Genomic DNA, 19,963 nt, shown 5'->3' with positions numbered 1-19,963 from the left:
AATCTTGTTCTGTCAACTAGCATGAGATTTCTTAATATCAGCAAATTTAGAATGAATTCCTTTCACAGAAATGGTAGAAGCCTTAAGATGCAATTTAAGTTCAGGATTTTGAAGTTCATCATAGGCCCTGTGAATATGTTGAATACCAACAACAGAGGAGATAGAAGTATGTGCATCTCTCTATGCAAAATCCCATTCAGTCTTTCAAAAATGCTCAGCATCAGCATTGTAATAAGAAGGATCTGCATTGAAACGTGAAGAAGAACCAGCATTTGACTTCTTAGATACATCAATAACAGTCTTAAGCTGAGCTGTGTCAGGATCATAATGATCACTATCTTCACCAGAATCAGAGCTGAACAGACCCTCAGAAAAATTTGTAGAGCTAGGCAAAATTACTTTGCCTTTATGAGGATCCTTAGCAATAGTTGTCTGTTCCTGATGAGATCCTGAAACAAAAACAAGGTAACACCTAAATCTCTCTTTTCTTTTCAAGTGATCTCATCACTTCTCACACAATATATTACTTTTAAGAGTAATATTTTTCTCACAGAAGAAAGTTTATAAGTAAACAAAACACTTATAAAATTCTTTTCTCAAAACTACCTTTCCTTTTGCCAGTACAGGAGACTGCCACTCAAAATTTAATATTCTCTCATAGTATTTTCACACAATCTCACAGAAAAGCACAGTCACACATTTTGCAAAGAAATAAGAGATGGCTGAGAGGAGTCATATGCTTGTCATATAAATAGAGGTAACCTCAAACAAGAGACTATTTATAATCATACAAACATGAGGAATAATAGAAGAAAATGAGCAATACCTGAAGGTGAGTCATCAAGTGGAAGTGAAGATAGTGGAGGAACAAACAACACATCAGGATGCTTTAACAAGCTAGTCAGCAACAAGAAATCATCAGTAGCTGCTTGGATGGAAAGTTGATCAACAGCAGGATTTTTTGTAGCATCAGGATTTAATTTGTCAGGAGAATGAAATAGACCAACATCAGTACTTTGAACTGATGGTTTTTGTCGGGCCTGAGGAATATGAGCTGCTTCAGCAAGTATTGGTGAAGGTTCTTGTGTACTCTCCTCAAACATAAGATCATTAATAACTGCATCCACCTTTGATAATACATCCTGATGAGCCTTCTTTTCTTGCAGCAGTTGTTCAGAGTCAGCAAGGAGATCACCTTGAGCAAAATTAACAATGATTTGTGTAGCCTCTTTGTCTACATCTTCCCTTTGAGAAGATGGTTCTTGTGTGACTTGATGTGGCTCAGTTGCTAAATCCCTTTGAGACTTAGGTTCTTGTGGACTGACATCCATAGCAGAGGATCGAGCCTTTTTCTTCTTTCTGATGTACCTAACCATGTCTTCAACTTTTCTTTTCAACTTGCTCTTATTAGCTATCTTGGGCACATCAGTTTCTTTGATTACTGAAATCTTTTTTATCAGAGTACTAGCGTCAGTAGTTGGCTCCTTGGTTCCAGTTGTGTCAACATAGTCATCAGGAATTGGAACTGTTGATTTCTTTATCTTCAGCCTTGATCTAATGGGCATCTGATCATCGGAGTTAGAATCATCTTGCATGATCAGCCTTCTGTTCTAGACTGGAAAACATTCTTCTTTCTTCTCGCTGTCACTCAGTGAGGTCTGTTGAGCTCTCTGTTCAGATTGAACATATTTCTTAACCAGCCTTTTCTTTGGTACAACTGATGCCTTTTGGCAGACACCAGAGGAGGCTGATTTATGAGCTGGATTGGAGTTCGGTTTAAGAGAAGAAAAGCTTGGGTTAGATACAAGATGGGTAGTGTCTTATTCCACAGCATCAGGAAATGTTATAGAGGTGCTAGCATCCGTATTTGCAGGCACTTGTGAAGGAGTAGGTCTATTTCTCAACAGAAATTGCCTGACCTCCCGAGGCAAGAAAGGAGGTCCTAAAAATTATTCTTTTCATCTCTTTTAATATGATCAGTAATAGCCTTCTCATAAATTTGAAATGCAGGAAGCAGTTCATCATTATCAAATTCAGCATTAGGGCATAGAAAATTAAAAATCAGTTGAAGAAATCTAGTATATCCTATTACTCCTGAGGTATCTGTTCTCCTAGCAATTATGAATTGAAGAATGGTATTACCATAGTCAAAATTACCAGAGTAGAAAAGAGAGTACCCAATTTTCAGAGAAGTAGACGAAAGAGCATCAAAATTTGTTGTCTTATTCAAGAAACATCTGCTGATGCAGTCAAAGAAGAAATTCCATTCTCTCTTCAATTTTATCCTTGTCAATTTGCCAATTGTTGTGATTTCACCTTTGTAGCTCAGAGTTCTGAGCATATCAAACAGCTGCTCAGGCATAATTATCACGAGCACCATCACAAGCAGGCAATCTCAATGCTTGAACCAGAACATCAGCATCAACCTCATACCTGCGTCCCTTATATTCAAAAGAGAAAGTAGTATTTGTTTCATTAACTAGAGTTGTATTCCATACCTGCATTACAGCCCTGTATGATACTTTAGTTGGATTTGTGAGAGCATACCCAATTGAACATTGGAGTAAGAAATCCTGTATATCATGAAAAGATTGGGGAAACTGCTGATGTGTAAGCGGAGTCAAGTAGTTATTGCTTCCAAAAGTGTTGCCATGAATGATGGTGGTTTGGCTGAAGAAAGGTGAAATCTCAGAAGATGACATGATGTTTGTAGGCGTTGAGGAAAGATATTCGTTAGATGTGAATAGTGAGGCTGTGTATATGACGATTTATGTCACAGAAGTTCTTGTGCAAATATAAGTTTGCAAAGCTTAGTTGTATGTAACACACACGAAGAAGGAAGCTTAGTGAATTAGAATTTTGATTGAGGGTAATTACTGAATAATAGGATTGGAAAGTAGAGCAATGTGCAGAATTAGCAACAAAATACGCACTGCTCTTTCAATAAATTACTGTGTGAATTTGTTCAACCATTAATCCACCAATAATTAAATAAGAAATTCAATTTTCAGCACTAAATAATTCAGTATTTGGAATCTCTTATCTGTCAGGATTTGACAATGTCAGGATTTGGCGATTCAAATTCATCAGTATTTGTCAAAACAACTCAAGCTTATCATAAAACCACAATTTTAATCTCAAGAATCATGAAAAGATACATGTTAAGTGAATGATTTAGAGATTAACATGCTACAAAGTAAGAACGAGCACATGCATACACAACTAAGGAACATAGATTAGGTCTTGTAAGCAAAAACAACCAAAATTTCATTAATAGTTCAAAAGAGTACATTTCATGAAGTTTTGATTACAAGAAAATCCTATTCTAAAAGAGAAACTTCAACAACCTTAGTCTAAGAAGCCCGACAAAGCTGATGGTGAAGATAAACAGTCAGGGGGTGTTTGCTGGGAGGAAGGCGGTAGATGATCAGGGCTTCTTTCTGCTTTCAACAGAGAGGATAGCAAGGCGAATGATTCTCTCTTGCTGTTGAAGAGTGTAAAGGTAAAGATCTCTTTGGAATCTCAGAAGGTCATTTTTGATGATTTCTGGAAGTTGAATTCAGATGTCGTTTGAAATGGCGTTGATGTGATATCGAGTTTGCATTCCATCATGAAAAATTGTTACAATATTAGTGAAATGGTTGTAGAACCAGCTGAAATGCGCCATTGTTTGAGAAGAAGAAATATGAGAAATGAAAGTGAAGAGGGCGTTTTGTGTTTAGGAAGAGATGATTGGACTGAATGATGAATGATGGCTAAATAAGAGAGAGGGAATATCAAAAGACTAAGGGTCTGATTAATTATTAAGTACGGAGTTAACTTAATGATTTAACCAAAAAATATCTTATTAAAGCGCGTCTCCCTAGACTGATTTGCAATGATAACAATGATATATATTCATACATGCATATTTAACAAATAAATTCACTTAATTTATCATGCATATAATAAAATACATCAAAAAAAATCCCAACGTAATATCTTCAATATCATTTAGGACACATCAGGATTTAATCAATATTCATTAGGATTTGATCAAATATAAATTAAAAGAAAATTATGTCCCAACTAACCATGCCAGGTTCATTGAAAAGCTTTGTAAATGTTGCTTCAGGTAATGGCTTTGTGAAGATATCAGCCAGCTACTGATCAGTAGGAACAAAATGAAGTTCAATCATTCCTTCCATAACATGCTCTCTTATAAAGTGATATCTGACGCTGATATGTTTAGTAAGAGAGTGTTGCACTGAGTTTTCTGTCATAGCGATAGTACTTTGATTATCACAACAAATAGGAATTTTAGAAAATGACAATCCATAGTCCATGAGCTGATTCCTCATCCATAACAACTGAGCACAGTAGCTCCCAACTGCAATATATTCAGCCTCAGCAGTTGAAGTAGAAATGGATTTCTGCTTCTTACTGAACCATGAGACTAATCTTCCTCCCAAAAACTGACAGCTCCCAGATGTACTCTTTCTGTCTATCTTGCAGCCAGCAAAGTCAGTGTCCGAATATCCACATAATCCAAAATTAGCTTCCCTTGCATACCAGAGACCAAGTGATACAGTACCCTTGAGGTATCTAAAAATTATCTTCACTGCAATAAGATGTGGCTCCCTAGGATTTGCCTGAAATCTTGCACACAAACATGTGGCAAACATAATATCTAGCCTATTAGCTGTTAGGTATAAAAGAGAACCAATCATACTTCTGTAGTTTGTGACATCAACTGTTGTACCTTCATGAGGATCAAGCTTTGTAGCAGTTACCATAGGAGTAGTTGCAGTTGCACTCTCTTGCATATTAAATCTATTCAACAGATTATTTGTATACTTGGACTGATTAATGTAGATTCCATTATCAGTCTATTTAATTTGCAATCCCAAGAAATAGCTCATCTCTCCCATCATACTTATTTGATATCTTGATTGCATCAACTTTGAGAACTTATCACACAGTTTTTGATTAGTTGATCCAAAAATGATATTATCCACATAAGTTTGAACTAAAAGTAAATCGTTACCTTGATTCAGATAATATAAAGTTTTATCTATTGTACCTCTTTTGAATCCACTTTTAAGCAGAAACTGAGCAAGTGTCTCATACCATACTTTAGGTGCTTGCTTTAGTCCATAGAGTACTTTGTCAAGTCTATAAATATAGTCAAGATGTTTAGAATCCACAAAACCTGGTGGCTATTCAACATGGACTTCTTCTTCTAGTTTTCTATTGAGAAATGCACTTTTGACATCCATCTAAAACACTTTGAACTTCTTGTGTGCAGCATATGCCAAGAAAATTCTGATTGCTTTCATCCTAGCAACAGAAGCAAAGGTTTCATCATAGTCAATGCCTTTCTGTTGAGAATATTCTTTAGCCACCAATCTTTCCTTGTTTCTGAAAATGGATCCATCAGAATCAGTCTTATTTCTAAAGACCCACTTTATGCCTACAATTGACCTGTTTTTGGGTCTAGGCACCAGCTTCTATACTTCATTTCTTTCGAACTCATTCAACTCTTCTTGAATAGCTATGACCCAGTCTGCATCCTTGAGTGCATCTTCCACTTTCTTTGGCTCTTCTTTTGAAAGTAGATTGTGATACAAACATTCATTTTGAGTTGCACTCCTTGTCTTTACACCTTTATCAGGATTTCCAATGATCAGATCAGGAGTATAATCTTTAGTCCTTTTTCTGGCACTAGGAAATGTCCTTCTAGAGCTAGATGCTCCCCCTGAATTGTATGCCTCATCAAATGCATTTGAAGCTCCTCGTGAATCAGTGATGTTATCTCTTGATGAAGTATTAGGACTCGACTCATGTCCATCTGATGTTGAATTAGCATTGGATTCTGAATGACCATATTGAGAAGAACCTTGAGTTAATTCTTCAGTGTTGGTACTATCAGTTAAACCTTGTTATTGCTCCCCCTCAACATGTGCAGGTTCATTAGTACAACGATCATCTTCAGAATCTGAAGGAGTATCGAGATTTGGATCATCAGTAATTGACAATTTATTAGAGTTTGATGTAGATTCCAATAGTGCATTTTTATTTACAAAGATTAGACTTTCATGAGAGTCTTCTTCAAAACTAGGAATCTTCTTATCATCAAAAGATACATTAATGGAGATAACAACAGTATTTGTTCTCAGATTGAACACCCTATATGCTCTTGATAGTGAGTAACCAACAAAGATTCCTTCATCAGCTTTTGATTCAAATATTCCTAGCTGATCAGTATGAGTTCTCAAAACAAAGCACTTGCATCCAAATACATGAAGATGTTTGAGACTGAGCTTCTTTTCTTTCAGCATTTGATAAGGAGTGACACCATGTCTCTTTATTAGTGTAATATTCTGAGTATAACAGGCTGTGTTTACTGCTTCAGCCCAGAAGTAAGTGGGTAGTTTGGCTTCTTCTAGCAGAGTCCTGCCAGCTTCAATCAGGGTTCTTTTCTTTCTCTCAACAACACCATTTTGTTGGGATGTGCCAGGAGCTGAGAATTGTTGTTGTATGCCTTTGTACTTGTAGACTTCCTCCATTTTTGAGTTCTTGAACTCAGTGCCATTATCACTTCTCAGTATTTTCACTTTGAAGGTGGATCCATTCTCAATTTTCCTTATATGATCCAGAAGAATTTCTGGAGTTTCATCCTTCATGTATAGAAAATAAACCCAAGTGTATATAGTGAAATCATCAACAATTACAAGTGTGTACCTTTTCTTGTTGATAGATATTATGTTTACTGGTCCAAAGAGATCCAAGTGTAACATATGATATGGCTCAGTGATAGAGAATCATGTTTTACTTTTGAAAGATACTCTTCTTTGTTTGGACTTTTGACAAGCATCACAGAGACCATCAAGTGAGTATAGCATATTTGGTAATCCTCTTACTAGCTCCTTCTTGGCAAGTTCATTGATTGAATTGAAGTTGAGATGTGAGAGCTTCCTGTACCAATTCCAGCTCTCATCTACTGATGCCTTTGAGATAAGGCAAGTAGCTTCTTGCTCAAGACTTTCATGCAGTCTTGCTTCATACATGTTGCCATGTCTGTATCCTATCAAAACAATCTTATTTGACTTGTTATGAACAACTTCACAGTGAGAGTTATAGAACACTACATGATAATTTCTGTCAGTGATTTGACTGATGCTCAGAAGATTATGCTTCAGTCCTTCCACCAGAGCTACATTTTCTATTACTACCTTTTCAATTATCAAGTTTCCATATCCCATAGTGTGTCCTATATTTCCATCCCCATAAGATACATCTGGGCCAGCCTTCCTCTCAAATTCTAACAGCAGGGATGTTTTTTCCAGTTATGTGTCTTGAACATCCACTATCCAAGACAAGAGTATTTTTCCTGTTACCCTGCAGTCAGAGGAGTGATTAATTAGAAGGATTTTTAAGGACCCACATTTGTTGGGCCCTCTTTTTGGACAACTTAAGACTTTATGATTCAAGCTCACTTCTGACAGTTTTTCCCTTGTCAGGATTTGTCTTATCAGAGGTAGATTTAGTAGAACTGGAAGAATTAACCACATAAGCAATTTTATTGAATTTAGGCAAAGGTTCATAATAGTTGTGATACCACTTATGATAGGAACTACACGTGTAAATTGAATGCCAACTACTACCATAATAAAAATAAGGGTTTTGTGGTTTATAAAATACTGATCTACCCCTAACATCAGACTCAGGATTAGCAGTTTTCATTTTCTTACTCCTCCTGTGATCAATAGCAAGATGATTAGTATTACCACAGTTAAAACAAGTTTTTTTGGGAGCATTAGGAACAAACTTGTTATTAGAATCCTTAGAAATACCTTGCTTACCATTCATGTTTCTTTTAGGACTTTTTACTTGAGGTTTGTCAATAACTTCAGATAATTTCTTTTTCAATTGTCTTTTAGACAAAAGTCCTATGTTCTTTTCTTTCTTAACAATCTTAATGGTTTCCTTTTTTTCCTTTCTTTGAGATTTATCACTTACTGACTTTTCTTGGGATGCTGAGGTTGAACTCTTCTCAAAGATAGATTTCGGTTCATCAGCTTCTGAAGAGATAAACTTAACATGAGTCTTAAGGGTGGTTTTATTTTCAGTGTCAACATCCTTAACTCCATCTACATAACCATGACATTCTTTCCAGTTTTTCTTAGAGATCATTTCATGAACCTTTTTTCCTGAAAAAGTCCAGTCTTTAAGGGTTTTCCTCTCATTTTCTAATATATTCTCTAACATACTATACTTAGCTTCTAGTATCTTTGTTGTATGTTTGGCTTTCTTAGATTTTTTCTGAATTTTAATCTGATTTACTAAGTCAGACTCCAACTGATCATTCCTAGATTTTAAGATTTCATTTTCAGTTAATAGTCTATTGTTCTCTAGAATCTTATTTTTAAAATTTCCATGGAGAGACTTAAGAATATATTTCAATTCAGATATATCTTCAGTGTCAAAAGAGAAGAAAGAAGTTTATACCTTAGAATTAGAGGAAGCAGGAACATCAAAGCTAGCCATCAGTGCATAGCATATTTGTTCATTTTCAGATTCAGTGGAGTCCATCCAATCCTTGCTTGATGTAATCAAGGCTTTGTTCTTCCCTTTGTCATGCTTTGTCTTTTTGCACTCTGTAGCAAAGTGACCAGGTTCATCACAGTTATAACACTTGATTTTTGACCTGTTGACTTTTCCAGCTTTAGAGTCCTTTCCTTCTCTTCTTCCAGACGACTTCCTTTCCCCTCTAGTGAACTTCTTCCTGAAGCTTCTTTTCTTCTGAGTCTTCCTGAATTGCATCCTCTTGAAGCCCTTAACTAGCAATGCAGCCATTTGCATGACATCAGAACCTGTCACGTTCTCATCAATTTCAGAATCAGTATCATCATCAGGATTTGATGATAAATCATCAATATCTGATTCAGGCAGATTGTTCTTTTTCCTTGCAGCTTCAACATACCTATCTTTTGAAGTTTTAGCATTAACCTTCAAAGCAATTGACTTTCCCTTGTTGCTTTTCCTCTTTTTTCTTTGCTAAACATCCAAATCATGAGTTCTCAGCATGTCATAGACTTCATCCAGGGTGACCATTGATGTCATATGATTGAAGTCTGAGTCTCCCATTCCTCATTCAAAGCTCTCAGAAATTTAGTGTTTAAATCCTCCATTTCATACACCTTTCCCACCAAGGATAGATTGTTAAGCAGGGTGAGAAACCTTTCATAAATGTCGGTGAGACTTTCATCAGTCTTGGCCTCAAAATTTTCATATTCTTGAATTAGAAAAGCCCTTCTGTTCTTCTTGATGGCTATGGTTCCTTGACATTGAGTTTCAAGAGAATCCCAGATCTCCTTAGTAGTCTTGTAGGCTATAACTCTGTTTGACATCACAGAATCAAGACTGTTATGCAAAATGTTTCTTACCTTTGTATCCTTCAGCATATCAACTTTCTCTTCTAGTGTCCACTCACTCTTTTCCTTCAACTGAAGGTGTTCAGCAACAGTAGGAGTTGCAGGCACCAGTTTTGTTGGCATGTAGGGTCCATCATTGATTACGTCGAGGTAGTCTGGATCTATAGCTTCCAGGTGCATGAGCATCTTCACCTTTCATGTAGGATATTCAGCCTTTTTCAGAATGGGGATTTTAATATTTTCATACTTGTTCAGAGACATATTTAGATCGCTTCTGATTGTAAATTTATCAGTTTACTCTAATACCAATTGTTGCCTACAATTGTTTAAGGGGGTTGGATACAATTGTATAGATGTTTCGAACAAGTATAAAAATATAATAGTTCTTTATATTTCTGATTAAAAATGTTACAAACTCTCTCAAGAAATACTGATGTTCTTGAGAGCTGCAAGGTCGTACAATGCTCAAGTTAGTCACTATGTGATGACCTAAACTGTCTTTATATAATACACAGCTGCTACAAATCAATCTAAGATATGCATTATCAATTACTAACAGAAAATTATATATATCTTTAACTAAACCTATCACTCATAACGTAACAGATATCCATTCCTCAAAATAAGGAACATAATCAATCTTCATAACAGTCTGCCTTCAGATGTTGATGATCTATAGATACTGATGATGCATCAAATCCTGACGAACCATCAAATTCTGATGACACCTAAACACAGTCGAGTCCTGAGCTCCTTCTAATCATTGAGAATCAGCACGTAACACTAATATTCTTTAATTCTTGCAGCAAAGGCAACCTTGGACACTATTTTTAAGAGACGAGAGTCCCGTGCCAACCATGGCTCTACTGTTGAAGCTCACTATGAGAAGTGAGTGAGGATTGGTGACGACCCTTCGATCACCATTAAGGAGACCATTCCAATATTCATATCCGAGAGGCCTCACAGCCTTGACGAGAATACTTCCCCTTTCACTGTAACATGGGGCTTGTAGAGAAGGGATACAGTCGTGAGGAGCTCGGAGGATGCAGCTATGTGGTCCGAGAGTGTGGTTACACAACGCGACTGGGCTGAGATCGTAGAGTCTTCTGATGATCTACATATTGAATGCCTTGGTTCCTAGGCGGTAGCTTCGGTAAGCCTCCACTATGACGTCCTTCGAATCCAGGGGTCTGGATTTGACGTCATCACATGAAAACTACTTTTTAAACTACTTTTGAAAACCTGTATTTTTTTAAAGATAATGAAACCAAAGAATTTAAATAAAACTGAACAGTTGAAAAGAATTCTAAAGAAAACAGTTTAACCCCCTAAAAATAGGATCGCATACAGGTTACAACATTGAAATTAGAATCAACCACTATTATTAATTACAACATCTCCAACAACATTAAGTCATCTTCGATAAGAAGAATCATTACCACTTCATTTACAAACCTGATTTACAAGTGATTCTCAATAAATGACTCTAACTCGAATCTTCTTCGACCAGTCCCTGGATACCGTCTTTGACAATTGGATAACTTAACCATTCATACTCTTTGCACAACCTTAGTTTTAAATGCTATTGAACTCGAGCAACTCATCTTTAAGCCTTTTTGAAATGGTTATAAAAAAGGGTGAGCAACAATGCTCAACAAGTACCAATATAGCAATAACAATCTGAAATAGTTTATCAAAAGTTCACAAGCTCAGGGTAGTATATAAAAAGACTAATCAATATTTGTATCAATTGAAAACTGGGAAATTCAATTATTTAAAGGAATTATTGAATTAGACTTATCTCATTATAACTAAAACCAAAGGTTAGGCTGCTGATCAGTCATGCACTAACCCCGAACATGGCACACAACTGTGTTCTCTATACTGGATCCAAGGCACACTTAGGCCTACAATTGACCATGAATATGGTCCATATATTTTATAAAAACAATCCAATTCTAATAATTCAATTCAAATAAAACATTCATATTCATAAACTGAATCATAATCAACAGTTGTAAAAATATTTAAATAAAACAACATTGCATTTGATAACCAAATTTTATATGACAAGAGTCTCAATCTTGTAATAATAAAGGCTTGGTATTTATAACTAACAAACCCTGTATCTATACCCCCTTCGCATATACATATCACGCATACCGATAAACACTTAGCACATAATCACAAGTCAACCTATCTAACCCTTCTGACTTACCAATTATCTCATAATATATACTCATGTTGTGACTCTATCTTGCAGTCAAATCAATTTTAATACAATATTCTATAAATCATTACGAATATAAATTATACAAAAAATCTAACATTGTTTTGTCTATTTATTAGACTATCCCCTTGTTATTCTATTTCAATCAACAACCAATCAATCAACTGAACTCCAATATCAATCTGAACACTACATTATATTACTCAATTCACTTGTCACGTTCTTAACACCATAAATACACATATACTTCACATAATCGTCAATTAACATATAGTCACATCACATATAATCATACTATGCATATCTAATGACATGTACTCACATTTCCAACTCAATCATTTTATTACAAAATATTAAAATAGAGAATATAAGCTTTTAATCACTTCTCATTTCGTCTGAATCCGAATCACGGATCAGAAGATATGATTTAACCAGTTTTCTAACACTCTTATCAACACATACTTCATATAACATGTAAACACTTATTCTATGTATCACATAATTCATATAACATATAACTCAATTTATCATAATGTTCGAATCGGTACGTTTAGAACTGTAATCGAGTCGAAATACAACTCTTGATAGTTACGCGATGGAGAAACGTTTACAAAATCAAGAGACCTTTCGAAACGAAAGATTTTACGTCTCTAAAGTATTTTTAATAAAAGCAGACTATTTTTCTGAGTCTCGACGCGTTTGTTTCGTATTAAACGGATGAAAAGGTCTATTTATTACGAATAAAATAAGAATAATTCAATTAATAATAATCTTAATTAAATTTTAAATACCTTTATATAATTTTTTAAAAGCTCAAAATGATTTTTAAATTATTATTGACTTAATTATAAATAATTAACTTCTATTTAACCATTTATAGATAAAATTAATTGATTAAATGAATGAATGAATTAATTAAATCAATAAATAAATAATTAAATTAAATTTTGAATTTTTGAAAAAAAAAAATTCTGGAAATAAAATAATTCAGTTAATTATTTAAAAATAATTAACCAAATTCATTTTGAATTTAAAATTGTTTTTTAAAATTAAATATGGAATTTTGATTTATTTTCTGGAAATAAATCACAGAAACATGTTTACAAATAAAGTTTGGAGGAAAAAAAATCAATATCGGATTGGAATTCAGAAAAAGCGGGCCACGAAGAACCGAGTCGAGTAGCCAAGAACAAGTCGCCGGAATCTGGGCTGCCCAGAAATCAGTGACTTTTCCGGCGAGCCGTGAACTTCAAGCCATCGCGGTTCCGGTCCCTAAACCTTCATGTTCCAATCGTTTTTCATTCTTAATCGACCCACAAGCTACCCATCAACTTAGAATATGCAATAATAACTACAAGCAATACACGAATCGTCGATTCTAACTATTTTCAGACCAAAGCCGATAAGAATCCGGCCAAAAACCAAAGTGAACTAAACATCAACCAATTTATATGTTCTTGTTGTCAAAAGAGAGCTCAAGTCATATACAATCTACTTCTCTCATCATACTTATCAACTAATCAAAAATTTAACCAGAAATTGAAAGGTACGAACATCAAAGCTATTGAACTCGACCTATAAAAAAATCGAATACAAATATACACAAATGTCATATATATAAACTCTTTTTGACTGGATAAACATGATCATAACAATTAATTTAATGAACAATTAGAAAAATCAAAACCCCCAAATCCAGTCCAAAAACCCTAATATTCGACTAAAAAAATTTACCCTTCCTCGACTGATTTTGATGATTAAAACGGGTGGAGAGTTGAACACGGGTCATTTTCATTACTTGCACATCAAAAACTAACAATCCCAACGCCACCAAAGTTGGATATGATTTTCACAGATCAAGAACATAAAATAAAGTATTTTTTTCTGATTTGTTTTCAGGATTTGTTTGGTGAATATTTGGATAAATATGAAAATAAAAACGAAAAATCTGGCTATTTATATTTACGAGAAATTAGGACCCCGTTGGATCATGTCGGATATAAAAATCCAATACTTAATAACTAAGAATAAATAAAAACGGATCCAAACGGTCCCCATTTTAGGGTAAACATCAAAACCGGGCAATTTAATAAAGATTTGGGGTTCCGGGACCCCGATTACACGTACTTTAATAAAAACTAATATTTTAATCAAAATATCTTGGATCACGTTACTATCCATATTGCACGTATATCGTGACGATAAAATAATATTATAATACCCGCAAAACCGACCCAGAATCTTTGCAAATAAAACCATACTCTGGATCAAAAAACTAAAAACACGGAAAGTGTTTGAAATAATCAAATTAGGCTAGAAATTATTTTTCGGAAATATCTCGGTTTGTAGTTTCGCCACACCGTTCAAATTGAGGGTTTCCGAATAATCACAAATAATTAATAATTATTTAGAAAATTATCAAATAATTTCGCAATTCAGTTATAAAATCATATAACAATCAATATTTCACTTCTAAAATATCTAAATGAAACATGACTCATTCCGGGAATATTAATACTTAATATTCACCATTTTGGTGGGTATAAAGCGCAATTACTGAAAATTATTCAACAATAACTTTATAGAAAAACTCTTATATACTTACATAATATTCATAAATTATCCCAACTAATCATGCGATCGAAATCACATGTATCACTTAATCATATAACATTTATACTCACATAGCCCACAATATATGAACTTTAATTTAGAAAGAAATTTACACATTGACAACACTATAACCCGAAATTTAAATATAAATTTTAGAAAACTATTTAAGATGGAATAAAATATTATATTTTATTCCTTTCTTTTTAGGGAAATTACTTTTATAATAATAAACAAATTTTGAAAAGTCCGGGTCATTATAAGCTACCCTCCTTAAATGGATTCCGTCATCGGAATCACAGAAACAAAGAAAGGGTGTAATATCAGTTAATTTATATTGCTTTACATAACAAGCACATGTCAACTATTCACATCGTCAGAACAGTATTTTTTAAGGTAAATCATTAGATTTAGAGATTCACATTAATTTTTAAAAAAAACTCGGGATATATAATCCTATCCCCTTATAAGGATTCCGACCTCGGAATCAGCGAAGAGAATTAAGACGTATATATAAAAATTTCTAGTACGCGTGTCGCAACATCGTATCGTTAGTCGCTTTTGATTAGCCTTGGCATACCTCCAAATTTAAAGGAATGAGAATCTTAAAACTTTTTTAAATGCATAATTCACTTTCCAGAATCAATCTTTCAGAATTTTGATCATATAACAAAATATTCTCAAGATTGAGTTCATTTGAATAAGAAAATGACTGAGAGATCAATATGATCAAACGAACTTGGTGTTGTGTGTCTAAATTAAGACACTACTAAAGGTTGTTAACCTTCTTGTAGTCACAACACACACAAGTGATGGCGTCTCATCCAAATCCTATTGCATAGACAAGTATCCCTTGTGTCCCCCTATAATTAGGGTTGTTCATCCCAATTAGAGTAGAGGAATATCAAGAGAATTTCTCAAGAAATTGGAATCACTGACTTTTCATAACTAAGCCTTTATCACACATCTCTATTTCCAAGTTCACACAAGGAATCAATATCACTGTCATCTCATCATTCAAGATATAGAAGATCTTATTGATCAAAAATTCTATAGAAAAGTATCATTGAAAACTTTTAGTAGAACAAGCATTATAATACTTCACTGATGAAAAAAAACAATTAGAATAACCTTTAGTTGAAGAAAAGTATTGCCAAGGTCTTTTCAAATTTCCGCTCTGCTTCAATAAATCTTTGTTCACTGTATGTCATTTTCTCTGTATCTTTAATAATCGATTAACGTTAACTCATAATCTCCTCGTATGATTTTGTTAGTCGCTAAACACGCGCTAATAATACACGCAAGTATATGAGTTCGCAAGTAGTATAGAATCTTTTCTAGTTCATTCCCACAGAGACTGTATTGGTTAACTAATTAATTCACGCACTTAAGTAACAATGTATAGTTATTTTTCAAAACAACCAGTGGGTCCCACATGTGGGGCCAAAATGCTGATGTGGCATGACACGTCAGCATGCCACGTTAGCACCTGTGGGTCCCCAACATGCCACCTCAGATTTATTTTCCACGTCAGCATTTATTAAATAAAAAAAATATCTAATGCAACACTATGACCTCTACTGTTGCATGCTCCGCAACACTAACAGTAATTAGCAACGGTAGCTTCAATGTAATGCAACGCTTTCACCACTGTATTACAATAAACTGAAAATTTTATAGAAAATGCAATGCATTTCGTGCAACGCTGGATAAAAACCGTTGCCTATGTGCACTTATGGCGTAGTGTAAGATGATAACAAATTGAGGTTGTTTATAAATAAGAATTTACTAACAATTATAACTACGAGATTAATATTGACTGAATTAATATATATGACAAACATGGGAGTCTAACTTCATTAAATACTTCATTCAATGGCCTTATTGTTCTCAACCTTAGCATGCAATGGTGATGACACTAATCAGATAACACGAAACTGATAAATGCCAACTTTCGTTGCACGAATACCATACTACTAGACATCCACAAAAGAGATAGAAGCTGAATAGACACCAATTATATTGAGACCCTATATGTCTATAGAATTTGACAACATAACGGTTTAAGCACAAGTTATCTATCTTAATTACACAGAGCAAGTAAGATGGTAAAAGTTACCTACAAATCATGCATAACAAGTACATGAACTTATGCTAGCATGGCAAGTTCTAAATCCTTAATTTCACTGTCGCTTCATTAAGAATTAACACACTATCTTATAAGTTCGCGATGCTTATAAGATGAATACACACAACCAGTACTAGGATATCATACAATCACCACATACTAAGGCATCAAAACAATTTAACTAAAGAAATCCATAAATAAATCCGCTAGAACCCCACGATAACGATTTGCCCATAATCGGACTCATCATCAACGTGGGTTCCGATGAAAATATGATATAACAAACGTAGTCTTTATAATGAATAATTAAAACCAAGTGCAAAACAAGATTAAGGTTCACAAGTAAGAAAACTATCATCCAAATACAACTTAAAACAAAGATTCACAAGTAAAAATAAGATCTTCTTCGTCTTCATTGAATCGTGCTAAAACGGTCTTCTTACGGCTCTCCTTGATATGTGTCTGGCTTGATATAGCTTAATATTTTATTAAAAATGACCTAGAGATATTTATATAGTAGCCCTGATCAGCATAGAACCCCAAAAAATCAGTCTTCTATTCAAAACAGGAATAGAGCTGGCTTTCTGTACTTCGGGTGCGGACGCACGCCTGATCAGCACGGGCACGCTGGGCTTCTGCTAAAACTGACTTCTTTTCTTTTTTCTTGTAGATTCGAGCCGGTCTTCCCGAGCTTTTATTCCAACAACACCTTGACACCAAATTAGCACCAAAATAATGCTAAGTCACCTGATTACCTAGATAATGCCTGAAATGCAAAAACACTCGAAAACCCGTTAAAACACTTAACAACTTGAGTACAAATCCATCAATTCAAAGCTTATTAGAGCATAATAATGTGTCATAAATGCCACTTAACATACCCCCAAACTTGAATCGATGGTTGTCCTCAAGCATAAACAGACTCAAAGAACACGAAATAAAAATTCATGAATGCAACAATCCCCATAGAACAACTAAATCAATCGACAAGCAATACCTCAGAAAATGCAGTTATTCGCATAAAGATCAGTCAAACCTCATAAATCAAATTACAAACTAGAGACATGCGTGTGTGCAACTGCTTACAGATATACTATCACAACTAGATCAAAAATCATGACTCACTTCTTACCAAGACAATCGCAAGTTTATAAACAGAATAAAAGCTAGACTCAAAATAACTTATAACACTTTAATTCTTATATCAGAGTTTTATATAGATTCATTCCTTTATTCACAATAAAAAAAAACACATATGCTTATTTGATCGTGCAATGAGTGAGGTCCACAAAAGACTTATACAATAGTACCCATGTAGCGAGCGTTAGGTTAGCGAATCCCAGACTATGAAAGCCTTAGGTCACTAGGCACAAAGTCCCCTAATAACTTAATAACTCGAGTACTAAAGAGACTACTCGTGATCAATTATACATAACACTTATTCTTTTTTTTCTCTTTTTTTTCAACGAATTTCTGAATCAGTGTGTTTCACTCCATCTCATTCAACCCTAGACTACTAATATAAATATGAGCCGGCTACTAGCCATTTGACACCTAGCCACACAACTAGCAATGAAATCCAATTTTCTCCATTTTTTAAATATCCGTGTCTTTTATTATTAAGAGAATAACCTAAATTCTAAATATAAACAAGCGATTAATCCTCAACAAACATATAAACCATGATCATGATCTAGCACTCTAGAAACCTATAAGACTTAGTAAAATACAATTGCCTCTGGCATGCAAATCAATCTGAAAAGACTCAACATCACTAAATACGACATCACTACACTAACATCAACATCATAAATCATTCAAAAAATCATCTAAGTGATCATGTTATAATGCAAATGCATGCAACTACATGAACAAAATATCATAAAACCATCAAAAATAAAATAAAATAAAACTACATGGAAAAATATGCAACTATATGAACTAAACTATCATGAAATATGCAATGACATGAGACTCACACAGAACATATATTCCTCAACTACTACCCCCAAATTTAAAATATTCATTGTCCCTAATGAAGGTAATAGTAAGGAATCAGACATACCTACTGCGAATCAGAATCATCACCCTCAACGGGTGGAGTGTCAGACGTGTCTAGAGGCGGATATACGGAATCCTCACCAAAAACTGGCCATTGAATGTCAACTCCAGTGGCTCTAAAAGCTGTCCCAAGTGCCTGGGTGAGATCGTGTGCAAACCGACTATGGATATCGTGTATCGCATCCATCCTCCTCGCGAGACGCCTATAATGCATCGAACTCAAACCAGCTCCAACCTCTGTTGCCTCCTGCTGCTACTGTTGCGATCTTGACGGTCCAGACTCCTTTCCCAACTGAGCTCTCCAAGCTGCTCGACGGGCATGCTGAGAACTCCCGTAGTAGCTACCTCCATAGGCCTACCACCTGGCAGATGATCATACGAGTACCCAAGCGCCTTAGGATCGGGCTTCTCTCCATACCACTCCTGCATGCTCAACAGCGTAGAACTGTCGATAGTAGCGCTGGGAAGCTTAAGCTGCTCATGTGCGGGCCAATGAACACTAACTTCCATGCACAACTTCGTCACAACGGATGCATACGGAATAGCACCTGTAGTACCTCCTCTCAAAAATCTCAGAATCCCCTGATTTATCACCATCCCGAAATCAATGTAATCACCCTGCAGAATCCCCCACAGCAGACGAGCATGCTCCACAGTAATCTCATGCACATGCGAAGATGGCATGATGTTAGCATAAATAAACGAGTTCCAGGCCCGTGCAAATCGGTTCATGCACGACACAGGGAACGTGGAGTAATCAGTAGTTCCCCTCTTAAACTTCCAGTGAGTCTCATGCACACAGAGAGTAACAATGATTAGATCCAAATTAAAGTCCTCCAGAGTCTTATCATTCCACGTGTCCTAACCCACCTTCCTCGCGGGCTGCTCAATCACCGTCCTAATAGCATCTACACTGTACTCTACAGTCCTCCCCCTCACCACCGTGAAGCAATTCTTCTCCGCTTTGGTGTTAGCATAGAATTCCCGCACAACACTCATGGGCACAACAGTGGGCGCCTCACAAAAAGAAACCCAGCCCATCTCGAGAATCATCTCTAACAGCTTACCATCCTTCCCTGATGGCAGAAAACATCGCTCCTTAGCAATAGGCTTCGAGAGAAGCCTCGTGTACTCCTCCTCATCCTCAGGAGTAGAAAACCTAGGCCTCACACCACTCGGAGATGAAGAATCGGTGGTGCTGCTGCCAACTTGTGTTCTTTGTCTCTTGGGTGCCATTTGGATTGAATGTGAGAGAATAAAAGTTTAAGTGTTTGAGAGAGATTTGTGTTTGAGAAATTGTGATGTGGTGGAGAAGTTGTGTATAAGTGTATGTATTTATAGGTGGAGATGTGTGAATTTGATAAGGAATAGAAGTATTGATTATGGGAATCGTGGGAATAATGGGTTTGATTTGGAGAGGGAATTATGGGATGTGGAAGAGTAAAAATCGGTTTGGAATTGATTTTTTTATTGAAAATCCCGATTTTCTCTTAAAATTGCTGTTTTATTTTTTTTCGA

Source organism: Apium graveolens, chromosome 5 (assembly GCF_009905375.1).
Source record: "Apium graveolens cultivar Ventura chromosome 5, ASM990537v1, whole genome shotgun sequence".
Lineage (NCBI taxonomy): Eukaryota > Viridiplantae > Streptophyta > Magnoliopsida > Apiales > Apiaceae > Apium > Apium graveolens.
This window is presented reverse-complemented; position numbering follows the sequence as displayed.